This window comes from Pelophylax lessonae, assembly GCF_965119305.1.
Source record: "Pelophylax lessonae genome assembly, chromosome: 4".
NCBI classification, from domain to species: Eukaryota; Metazoa; Chordata; class Amphibia; order Anura; family Ranidae; genus Pelophylax; species Pelophylax lessonae.
In genome coordinates, this window is record NC_138771.1 from 443826585 (window position 1) to 443838214 (window position 11630).

At 52.1% G+C, this 11630-nt stretch overlaps 1 pseudogene across 1 annotated transcript; it reads left to right on the forward strand.

Moving 5' to 3' along the window:
• The first annotated feature begins 7104 nt into the window (after positions 1-7104).
• On the forward strand, positions 7105-8715 carry LOC309552690 (annotated as a pseudogene). Its single transcript has 2 exons — positions 7105-8003; positions 8114-8715. The product of its transcript is annotated as an uncharacterized misc_RNA (transcript).
• The last annotated feature ends 2915 nt before the right edge of the window (positions 8716-11630 follow it).

Genomic DNA, 11630 nt, shown 5'->3' on the forward strand with positions numbered 1-11630 from the left:
CTGGATTTCTCTTACGTCCTCCGACAGTCGCCGCCCACTCACAAGTCTTCACCAATGGGTATTGACCTTTGCTCCGCAGGAGTAGCTAGGCACAAGATTTGTTAGTAACAAAAGCTTTTAGCATAGACACACCCCTAGGGGCTGTCCCACTAGTCAATACCTCCCTGCACCAGCATTCCCAACTCAGTTTGATCTTGCCTAGCTTAGGAGTAGCAGGCTTTCCTGTGCTGGGGCTTCAGTCTCAGCCTTCTACCCTTCTTTTGATTTTATTTCAAAGTGTTTTTTCTTTAATTTACTAGCTGTTATTTTACCAGCTCTTAGTTGGGGATCTTCGGATGAAGAAACATCATGCGGAGCTGGGTCTCGGACTGGCCGCCCTGGGTCTCCAGGGCTGAGGGTCAGATGGATCCCCAGCCTGCCATCAAGCGTTCGGCTATGGTTCGCCCTGGCATTGTGAACGACCCATCCCTGCTCGCTGCAGGGATGCAGCCTGTGAGGTGGCTACCTCACTGGACGCTTTCTGCGGTTTTGTGCTGCCTGCGTCCCGGCTACGGCACTCCCTGTCATATGAGGACAGCGGTTTTCCGTTTATGGAGGCTACCCCACGCCATCCGGTACGGTAAGCACTTTTTCTATGTGGGGGGCCTCTGTCTGGGGTGTCAGTCTGCTGTACTGTGTGTCCCCTCATGTCTGTGTAGTGGGCTCCCTGATGTATCCCTGCGGGGTTAATATTTATTCACTGTAGTGAGGTGGGGACCCCTCTCTCTCATATGTCACCTTGTGTGTTCTGAGCGCAGACACGTATGTGCGGCGACCGCTACGGCTGAGCGTCGCGCGGTCCGCCATTTTCACTGTGAGTGACATGTTGGCTTCACCCTGGGCCTTGTACAGGGTTGCAGTGCGGTGCTTTTGGCGCCGATCGCCGCCATTTTTGGTGTGTGGCGGGCCGCTCGATCCGAGCACATGTCGGCGGCCATTTTCTAGAAGCCTCCATTGATTCCTATGGGAAGCCATTTTCCCTGAGCCTGCAGCAGTGTTATAGTTCAGCCTATCTCTGGAACAGCGATCAGTGGCAACGCTCTGCGAGCTCTGCAGGTGATCTCTCCATACCTTTCTGGGCTATCCTTCCTAATTCAGCTGTTTTCTGCCCCTGTGGGGATCGGTGCTTGTTGTGGGCTTTGCGGTGGGCTGCGCTCGCCGCAACGCTTAAAGGGCCAGTACCTTTTTTTATTCCACACTTGTTTGTTGACATGGATTCTCAGGATAGCTGGTTCCCCCAGCCTGGTGGGGGACCCTGGGTCTGCTGAACCCCCGCTGTGCCTTACTTGGCCGCTGTAGTGACATTTTTGGTGTCATGGATGGGGGTGCGGATGGCTGAACGTTCTGCATAGTAGCGGGCCAGGTTATCTATCTCCTCTGTTTCAGCTGGTGATGTGGCTGCTGTGACTGGCTTGCCCTTTTCAGGGTCTCGCTCATCTCTGGACCTTTTGGGGTCTGAAGGGGTTGATACGTCTCCCCCAGGCTCGCCTGAAGAGCTTGCGCTCATGGATGTGCTGCTCCCTCCCATAAAAGATCATCCTTTAGGATACATAGAACCCACTAGTTGGCGCAGGTTTTTTCCCTGCCCTGCTGCATTTCATCACGCTGTGATTGAACAACGGCGTAATAAAAAAAAGCCCTTTACGGTGCCTGGTCATTTTACACGGCTTTACCCTGTTGCGCCCTCCACGGAGGAGCGCTTGTGTGTGGCACCCCAGGTGGATCACGCTGGGGCCATGTTGCCCTGGTTTCCACTGAGGATACCCCGGTTTTCCGGGATCCTACGGACAGGAGGTTGGAGTCTCTTGCCCACCATGCTTATATGGTGGTGGGCTCTATGCTCGAACCTATTTCGCTTCTGTCATGGTGGCTCAAGCGGGGGCTGCCTGGACTGAGGGGCTCTGGCGCACCCTTGTGTCTGCTGCTGCACCGCCAGCTGCGCTGGCTATGGTAGTCCTGCTCCATCAGGGGGTCATGTACTTTTGCGATGCGGCCTTGCATGAGGCCCCTCTCGCTGCACGCCTGTCTAGTGTCGCGGTGCCTACCGTCGACTGATCTGGCTGAAGTGTTGGTCGACTGACCAATTGTCACGGAAAACAGTGGCTGGTTTTCTCTGTGCTGGGTCTCGCCTTTTTTTTTTTTTTTTTTTTTTTGGCGAGGCTTTGGATACTCTGGTGAATAGAGTCACTGGGGGCAAGAGCACTCTGTTGCCCCAGAACCTGAAGAACACGTCCTTTCGCGGCGAGCGGGGCCCCGCATTTGGATCCTCTCAGGGGTCCTTTTCGTGCCTTTAAGTCGCAGTCCAAGGGAAGACCCTTCGAAAGGCCAAGGTGGCCTGAAGGAGCCCTGGGCGGGTGGCGAGAGTCCGGCTGCGCCGGCTCTACGCCCCATTCCGCTTCTGCCTGAAGGGACGCCCTCACCCGCTTCTGGGGTGGGGGAATGTTTGTGCGTTTTTCCTCCAGCCTTGGCTGTCCCGCCTCGGGACAGGTGGGTTCAGGAATTCGTTCGAACGAGATACAAGATCGGACAGGTTTTTTCCTCAATTCTTCGGCTGTCTCCTGGGCGCATGCAGGATCTCCTGGCCCAGGGGGTGGTGGTCCCAGTGCCTCACCGGGACAGGTTTCGGGGGTTTTTACTCCGATTTGCTCACTGTGCCTAGTAAGGAGGGCAAAGTACGTCCGATCCTGGACTTATAAGCTCTGAACCGCTTCGTGCATGTTCGGGAGTTTTGCATGGAATCCCTGCGCTCTATGGGGTTGCCATGAGCCCGGGAGGATTCCTGGCTTTTGTCGACCTGTAGGATGCGTGCCTGCGCATCCCCATTTTCGCAGGTCGCCAGAGGTGCCTTCGGTTCGCCACTACGGAGGACCGTTGGCAGTTCGTGGCGTTGCCTTTCGGTCTCGATTCGGCTCCACGGGTTCTTACCAAAGTGCTGGCACCAGTTCTGGGCCTGTTGAGAGCCCAGGGCGTTGCGGTCTTGGGTTATCTGGATGATCTCCTGTTTAGATCGAGTGTCAGTCAGAGCCTGCTGAATGCTCTGTCCACTACGGTACAGGCGCTTCAGGAGTTCGGTTGGACCATCACCGTTCCGAAGTCGATGCTGTCTCCTTTTCGCTTTCCCTATCGGGGAATGGTTCTGGACTCTGCTCATGCTGGAGTGTTCCTGCCAGAGGGAGAACTCCGGACTCTTCAGGATGAGGTCAGCTCCCTCCGGGACACCCGTTCCTTCTCACTCAGGACCTGTATGCGGTGCCTGGGGTTAGTGGTCTCGGCCTTCGAGGCGATTCCCTTTGATTGGGTTTCACACCCGGTCTCCCCAAGTGGAGATTCTGGCCAAGTGGAAAATGCGTCCTCAGTCTTGGGATCTGAGGGTTTCGTTGAGCGCCGAACCAGAAGAGATCTTCTGTGGTGGCTCCAGTCCCCGGCTGTGTCGGGGGGCAAGTCTTTTCGTCCGTTGCTATGGACGGTGGTCACCATGGCTGCCAGTCTGTCGGGCTGGGGTGGTGTTCTGGGCAACCTGTTTGCCCAGGGAACTTGGTAGGAGGAGGGATCCTCCCTTCCGATCAGCATTCTGGACTTGGGAGCGATACAGCTTTGCCTTCTCCAGTGGTCGGAACGACTTCAGGGCCGTATGGTTCGGGTTCAGACGGACAATGCCACCGCGGTGGCTTACGTCGACCACCAAGGAGGCACCAGGTGTGCCCGAGCGGCCCGGGAAGTGACCGACATTCTGTCCTGGGCCGGAACTCACGTCCCGGCGTTCACGACAGTTCACATTCTGGGGGTGGGGAACTGGCAGGTCGATTATCTGAGCCGCCAGACCCTGGACCAGGGGGATTGGTCCCTACACCCGGAAATCTTTCAGATGCTGTGCACGAGGTGAGGATCCCCGGATGTGGATCTGTTTCGCGTCTCGGCTGAACAACCTGGGGGAAAGGTTTGTGGCAAGCACGCGCGTTCCTGGGGCGGCCGCCTCGGACGCGTTAGTGGCACCTTGGCATCAGTATCGGCTGATGTATGCCTTTCCTCCACTTCAGTTGCGATCCAGGCTCCTTCACAGGTTGGCCTGAAAACCGCACATGGTGTTTCTGATGGCACCGGACTGGCCTCGCCGGTCCTGGTACACGGACATCGTTCATCTGGCTGTCGTGCCTCCGTGACGCCACTGCGGGAAGCCCTTCTGTCTCGTTGACCGATCTTCCTTCCTGCTTTACAGTCGCTGGCTGTAACGTCCTGGCTGTTGGAAGCCAGGTCCTGTGGACGGGGGTCTCTCCCCTGAGGTCCTTCCTTCTCTACTCACGGCTAAAAAGCCTTGTCTGGTAATGTTTATTACCGTGCTTGGAAAGCGTACTTTGCCTGGTATGTGTCCAGGGGGTTCTCCCCTCGCTCATGCTCCGTGTCGAGAGTGTTGGCTTTCCTTCAGACTGGTGTGGTCCAGCTTTTGGCGCTGGCCACGATAACGGGCCAGGTTTCTGCACTGGCTGTTCTTTTTCGGTGCCCTATGGCGTCTCATTTCTCATTCGCACCTTTGTTCGAGGTGTGCGTCTTTTGGCCCCTCCTCAGAGGGGGCCCTTACCTCCGTGGGACTCGGACTTGGTTCTGTCCGTGTTGCAGCGTGTCCCCTTTGACAACTTCAAGGGGATATCGTTTGTCTCTGCTGTCTGAAAAGGTTGCCTTTTTTAATGGCGATAATTTCGGCTCGCAGGGTGTCAGAGTTGGCGGCATTGTCCTGCCGTTCTCCCTACTCGGTGGTTCACAAGGGTAAGGTGGTCTTGTGACCTCACCCGTCATTACTCCCTAAGGTGTCTCTGGCTTTCACCTTGGTGAGGACATTGTCGTGCCTTCGCTCTGTGCGAAGCCCGTGCATCCTAGGGGGTTGCTTTGCCTTCCTTGGATGTTGTCAGGACGCTCTGGGTTTCCCCTGTCGTCCACTATATCTTTTCGCGAGTCGGATTTCCTCCTTGTCCTTCCTGAGGGTCCTCGGAAGGGCATGGCGGCGTCTGCGGCCAAATGGATCTGACAGTCCATTGTTCTGGCCTATACTTGCAGGAACGGGTTCCACCCTTCCCTGTTGAGGTGCACTCTACCTGATCTATGTGTACGTCTTGGGCCTTCCGGCTTCGGGCCTTGGTGGCCCAGATGTGCAAGGATGCAACTTGGGCGTCCGTGCACACCTTCTCCACTTTTTATAAGATGGGTGTTTGGGCATCAGCCGATGCCTTCCTTTTGGCCGCAAGTTCTCTGTGCGGCAGTGCTATAGGGACCCTTGTTTATGGGTCTTTGGCTGTGGGGGTGTTTCACCCCTGGGTTACTTGTTTTCCTGGGTTGTTGCTCCTGTTGAGCACTTTCCTGTTGCCCAGCTGGTTCTCTTACGGTGTGTAAGGTTCCTTCTCGGCTGTGGGTGCTGCGTTGCTCTTCTGCGGCTGCGTCTCCCACCCCTCATGTCTACACTGCTTTGGGACATCCCATTGGTGAAGACTTGTGAGTGGGCGGTGACTGTTGGAAGACGTAAGAGAAAACTGAATTTTTGTAAAATTCCTTTCTCTGAGTCCTCCGACAGTCGCCGTCCCCCGCCCCTCTTTTGGGGTTTTTGTGTACTCTTACTGCTATGCTACCAAACTGAGTTGGGAATGCTGGTGCAGGGAGGTATTGACTAGTGGGACAGCCCCTAGGGGTGTGTCTATGCTAAAAGCTTTTGTTACTAACAAATCTTGTGCCTAGCTACTCCTGCGGAGCAAAGGTCAATACCCATTGGTGAAGACTTGTGAGTGGGCGGCGACTGTCGGAGGACTCAGAGGAATTTTACGGTAAGATTTTACAAAAATTCCGTTTTCTCCAATCGCCTTTCAGGACAGCACCTGGAGAGAGTGCAGCTCCACCCATTTTAACAGGAAACACTGCAAGATTAAAAGCTCCACCTCTTCCACCATGCCTCAGTTTTTGTGTTTCCTCCACCATGGAGAGACACTGCATGGAACCGGTGTGTGGGGCTGCGCTCTCTCCAGGTGGAGCAGGGTGGATTTACCCCGAGTGTTCCTCATCTTTTAAAGACCATCCCAGCACCCCTCCCTGAGGACAAAGGGGTTGTTCCGGAGCGGCCGTCCTTTCGAGCTCAGGGGAGCAGAGCCTTGCTGGAGGATCTCGCCTGTGCGCCGGGGGTCCGCGTGGATCGGGCTGGTCGGCAGCCCAGGCGGGAAGTTTCTCCTTCCGAATTTGTCGGTCCCGGCTGCCGGGGGACGTCAGGCTAGGTAGGCGGGACTTCCGGCGGGGGCGTGGTGGCGCTGGTTCCAGCCACTGGAAGCGCAGAGGGCGGCGGCAGGTCGGAGGTCGGTGCTTCCGCTTCCGGTCTCCAGTGGGGGACGCGGGAAGCGGATATTTTTAAATATACCTCTTGCGGGGAGTATCTGTCCAGCTTGCTACAGGCTCTGCAATGGAGGACAGAACCGCATCGTCGGCGGAAGCAGGCTCCGTCGGCACCGGCCCAGCCCAGGTAAGAGAGGTACAGGGGTGCCTCTTTTTTCTTCTACTATTGGGCTTAAAGTTTATTTGTTCCTCCTTTGGAGCCTGCCCTGCAGACGAAGGTGTTTGTCCTCAGTCTTGCAGGATTTTCTGTTCTGTCTGGGGGCTGTTTGTAGATTTGTCAGCATGGCTAGATAGTTAACTGATAGGTGGTTTCTGGTGTGTTTTCTCTTAGGTCAAAGCCACAGTTAAAGCCAGGGCTTCAGAAACATCAAGGAAGTGCCCTTCTTGCAAAAATCCTCTTAAGGATACCTGGCCTAAGCCACTTTGCAGAACATGCATAGCTGACTTGTTAAAAGAAGAAACAGCCCAGCAGCAGAGTAGTGATCTTTTTTCCTCTGTTCAAGAGCTTAAGGATACTTTAACTTCTGTCCGCTCCCTATTATCTAAGGGATCAGCTCCCCAGACAGATTGACAGCAAAATGTATGGGCAATTTCCCAAGCATCCACCTCTAAGTCAGCTGAAGCTTATGACAGAGGAAGAAAGGGCTAGTACTTTACTCTCCCTCAGAGACTGAGGAAGTGACTACATCATCTAGATATAAATTGGCTTTAGAAGAAGTGGATGAACTCCTTAAAGCTGTGTATACTACCTTGGAAATTCCAGGAGAAAAAGTACAGATGTCAGTGCACGACAAAATGTACCAGGGTCTAGATCAAACCAAGCACAGGGTCTTCCCGGTCCATAAGGTCCTTACGGATTCAATCAAAAGTGAATGGAAGGATCCTGAGAGGGGCCCCTTTTTCTCTAAATCCCTAAAGAGAAGGTTTCCTTTTGAGGAGGATGAAGCACATTCCTGGAATAAGAAACCCAAGGTGGACGCTGTTTTTTCTCAGGTTTCACGCCAAACAGATCTGGCGTTTGAAGACATGGGGATTCTGAAGGATGCTATGGATAAAAGGGCAGACTCCCTCCTTAAAAAGGCTTGGGATTCTTCTGCATCCAGCCTTAGACCGGCCATGGCTTCCACAGTGGTAGCCAGAAACTTAGAATGCTGGTTAGAACAGCTCAGGGGGCATGTGGAGGCTGGAACGGCTAGGAAAGACCTTCTTGAATCCTTCCCACTGCTCATTAAGGCCATAAAGTATATGGCTGACGCCTCAGCCGAATCAATTAAAATGGCAGCAAGATCGTCGGCTCTGGTGAACTCAGCCAGGCGTGCAATTTGGCTGAAAACTTGGTCGGGTGACTCGACCTCTAAGGTCAGACTGTGGTTTACCGTTTTCAGGAGACCTGCTCTTTGGTCCGGACCTGGAAGCTATCCTGGATAGAACGGCGGATAGGAAAAAGGCTTTTCCTTCCAAGAAGAAACCACCACCCAAGAAAAATTTTCGTCCTCTTCAGCAAGCCCAAAGAACTAGAGATCAGGACCAGAGAACAGTGGTCCTCAGAGAGGAAGAGGTGGTATACTGTTCAAACCACCTGAACAGTCTACAAAAAACAAGTGACATTCCTCTCCCAGTGGGGGGGGGGGGGGGGGGGAGATTGTTAGGGTTTCTCCCACAGTGGGAAGAAGTATCCTCAAGCCCATTTGTGAAGAACATTGTGGCTCAGGGGTACAGTCTCGAATTCTCAAGAACCCCTCCAAGCAGGTTTTGGATGACTCTACTTCCAAGAGATCGGGAAAGAGCCTCTGCAATGATATCTCTTTTAGAAGAGTTGATTTCTCAAGAGGTCCTCACCCAAGTTCCCAGGGGTCAGGAGGGTCGGGGATTCTATTTACACATTTTTCTGGTGAAAAAGCCCTCGGGCAAGTATCGGTTGATTTTAAATCTAAAGATTTTAAACAAATCAATCAGATACAAACATTTCAGAATGGACACCATTTATTCGGTAACCAAGCTACTGTCCCCAGGATTCTTCATGGTTCTGTTGGACTTAAGGGACGCCTATCTGCATGTCCCGATAAACCTATCCTGTCAGAAGTTTCTGAGATTGGCGGTCAATCTGGGGGATTCAGTCTGGCATTTCCAATTCAGGGCCCTTCCCTTCGGTCTTTCCTCCTCCCCAAGGGTGTTCACCAAGGTGATGGCAGAAGCCCTGCAGCCGCTGAGACTGAGGGGGGTCTCCATCGTCCCATACCTAGACGATCTCCTGATCTTTGCGGATTCCAACAGTCAGTGTTTGCCACACCTTCAAGAGACGAGTCCATCTAGAGAGCCTGGGATGGCTTCTAAATCTAGAGAAGTCCAATCTAGTGCCTTCCCAGAGGATAAGGTTTTTGGGGTACACGTTAGACTTGGTCCTTCAAAGAGTTTTTCTGCCTCAAGAGAAAATCTTAAAGGTACAGGCTGCAGTCGCTCAAATGCAGACCAATGCCCAGGTGTCAGTCCGGTCCGCTATGGCGGCTCTGGGCCTACTCACCGCATCCATCTCAGCTGTTCAATGGGCAAAATTCCATTCCCGTCTCCTTCAGAGGGACATCCTACAGAAGTGGTCACATCTGGAAACTCTGGACAAACCCAACAAAATTACCAAAAAAGCAAAAAGAGCTCTTTGGTGGTGGAGAGATACCAGGAATTTGGAGAAGGGTCTGATGTGGTCCTTTCCCCGGAACAAATGGCTGACCACAGACGCCCGCGCCTGGGGATGGGGAGCCCATCTAGACGGTCGGACAGTACAGGGGACCTGGTCCAAACCGGAAACCAGAAGGTCATCCAACTGGAGAGAGTTGAAGGCTATATTTCTGGGTCTTCAGGAAGTGATCAGGGATCAACATGTCCAGATCCTTTCGGACAACATAACCGCAGTGGCTTGTGTTTCAAAACGAGGGAACAAGGAGCAGAAATCTCTCAGATTTGGCGATGCAGCTGCTTTCCTGGGCAGAGCAAAACGTCGCCTCTTTAACAGCGATTCACCTAAAAGGGTCGCAGAACCTCCTGGCAGATCTGCTAAGCAGAAGAAAAGTGGTAGAGGCAGAATGGGGTTTGAATCAGGAAGTTTTTACAATGATTACAGAAGCTTGGGGATTTCCCCACATAGATCTGTTCGCCAGCCAACAAAACACCAAGGTTGTGAAATTCTTTTCCCTCCACAGGGAGGATCAGGCTTGGGGTCTGGATGCTCTCGCTCATCATTGCGACTTCCCCCTGTGTTATGCATTCCCTCCTTTCCAGCTAATACCACTGGTTCTCAGGAAATTCAAGGAAGAGTCCACAGATCTAATTCTGATCACGCCCTTCTGGCCAAAAAGGCCTTGGTTTGCTCTATTGCTAAATCTAGCCTCAAAACCACCGTGGAAGCTTCCGTCCAGAAGGGATCTTCTGATACAGGGGACCCTGAATCATCCGGAATCAGATCGACTTCAGTTGACAGCGTGGTTTCTGAGGAAGACCTTTTAAGGGCCAGGGGTCTTTCTGAGAAGCTCATTGCTACCCTTCTCTCCAGTAGGAAGAAGGTAACCAGGGACATTCATATGAAGGTTTGGAAATAGTATAATTCATGGTGTTCCATTAAGAAGTATGAACTTTTGAATTTAATTTCAGTGCTGGAATTTCTCCATGAGGGAATGGAGTTGGGCCTGGCAGCAAGCACCCTTAAAAACCAAGTGGCGGCTCTTTCGGTTTTTTTTGAGAGAACATTATCTCAAGAGACTTTAATTATAAGATTTTTTAGGGCATTAGCCCGCAATAGACCAGTAGCCCTCAAAGTGTTCCCTAGATGGGATCTATCCATCATTTTTACAGGGGTTAACCAAGTTTCCGTTTGAACCTTTGGAAGAAGTTCCTTTGATGAATTTAGTTCTGAAAACAATCTTTTTGATAGCTATCACCTCGGCCAGAAGAATTAGTGAAATTCAGGCCCTTTCAGTTGCGGATCCTTTTTTGTCAGTATTTCCGGATCGAGTAGTACTCGGTACAGATCCAGCTTTTCTTCCAAAGGTTGTCTCCAATTTTCACCGTACCCAGCAAATTGTGCTCCCAACTTTTTCCTCGACGCCTTCTAACACACAAGAGGAGGCTTTCCATACACTGGATGTAAGAAGATGTCTTCTTCATTTCCTTTCTGTAACCAAGGAAATCAGGAAAACAAATGCTTTATTTGTGCTCTTTTTGGGTCCTCATAACTGAGAAAAAGCATCCAAAAGTACTCTAGGAAGATGGCTTAGATGGGCTATTGAGCAAGCTTATTTGGCCCAGGGGGGAAGAACCTCCAGAAGGTGTTGTGGCACATTCCACAAGGTCAGTGGCAACTTCATGGGCTGAAAGGGCTGGTGCTTCGCCTGAACAGATATGCAAAGCAGCTACCTGGTCTAGCTTCTCGACCTTCCTTAGACACTACAGGTTGGACCTGTTGTCAGCCACGGATCAGGCTTTTGGCAGAAAGGTTCTGCAAGCTGTAGTCCCACCCTAGGTGTAAGTTACTCACTTATCCTCTCCAGGTGCTGTCCTGAAAGGCGATTGGAGAAAACCTAAGTTAGAATTACCGGTGACTGTATTTCTAAGAGCCTTTCAGGACAGCAGCAACTACCCTCCCTGGTTTTTTCTGTGTTATTGTATTAACAATATTAACCTGTGTTGGTTGTTATGTTTCATTATGTTTTCCAGCATGTCGGAGGATACCCTATAACTGAGGCACAGTCGAGGTGCGCTGTTAAAATGGGTGGAGCTGCGCTCTCTCCAGGTGCTGTCCTGAAAGGCTCTTGGAAATACCGTCACCGGTAAGTCTAATTTAGGTTTTCTCTATCGTCCGTTGACAGATCCAGCCTTATCTCCATGAGCTGAGTGGTTTATGCTCCTCCCATCAGGAGTAGTCTAGGCAGTAAAATTTGAATACACATGCCCAGGGGGCTGTCCCTCTAGGCATAAACGCCCACTGCACAATCCAGCACATCCGTTTTTCTTCCTAAAGAAGGAATAAGACCTAGGTTTCCTGCTGGGACTCCGGTCTCAGTCTTTTTATTCTTTTCAGAATATTTTCTTTTGTTTATCTCTACTCACTTGCTAGCTAGGGTTCAGGGAAGACTTTTCCTGGCAATCTACAAGCAGCGATGCTGGCTGGGGCTTTGCATTGGATCATTTAGATCCTTATGGTCCACCCAGTCTGGCCTACGAGCGTCAGCAGGTTAAAG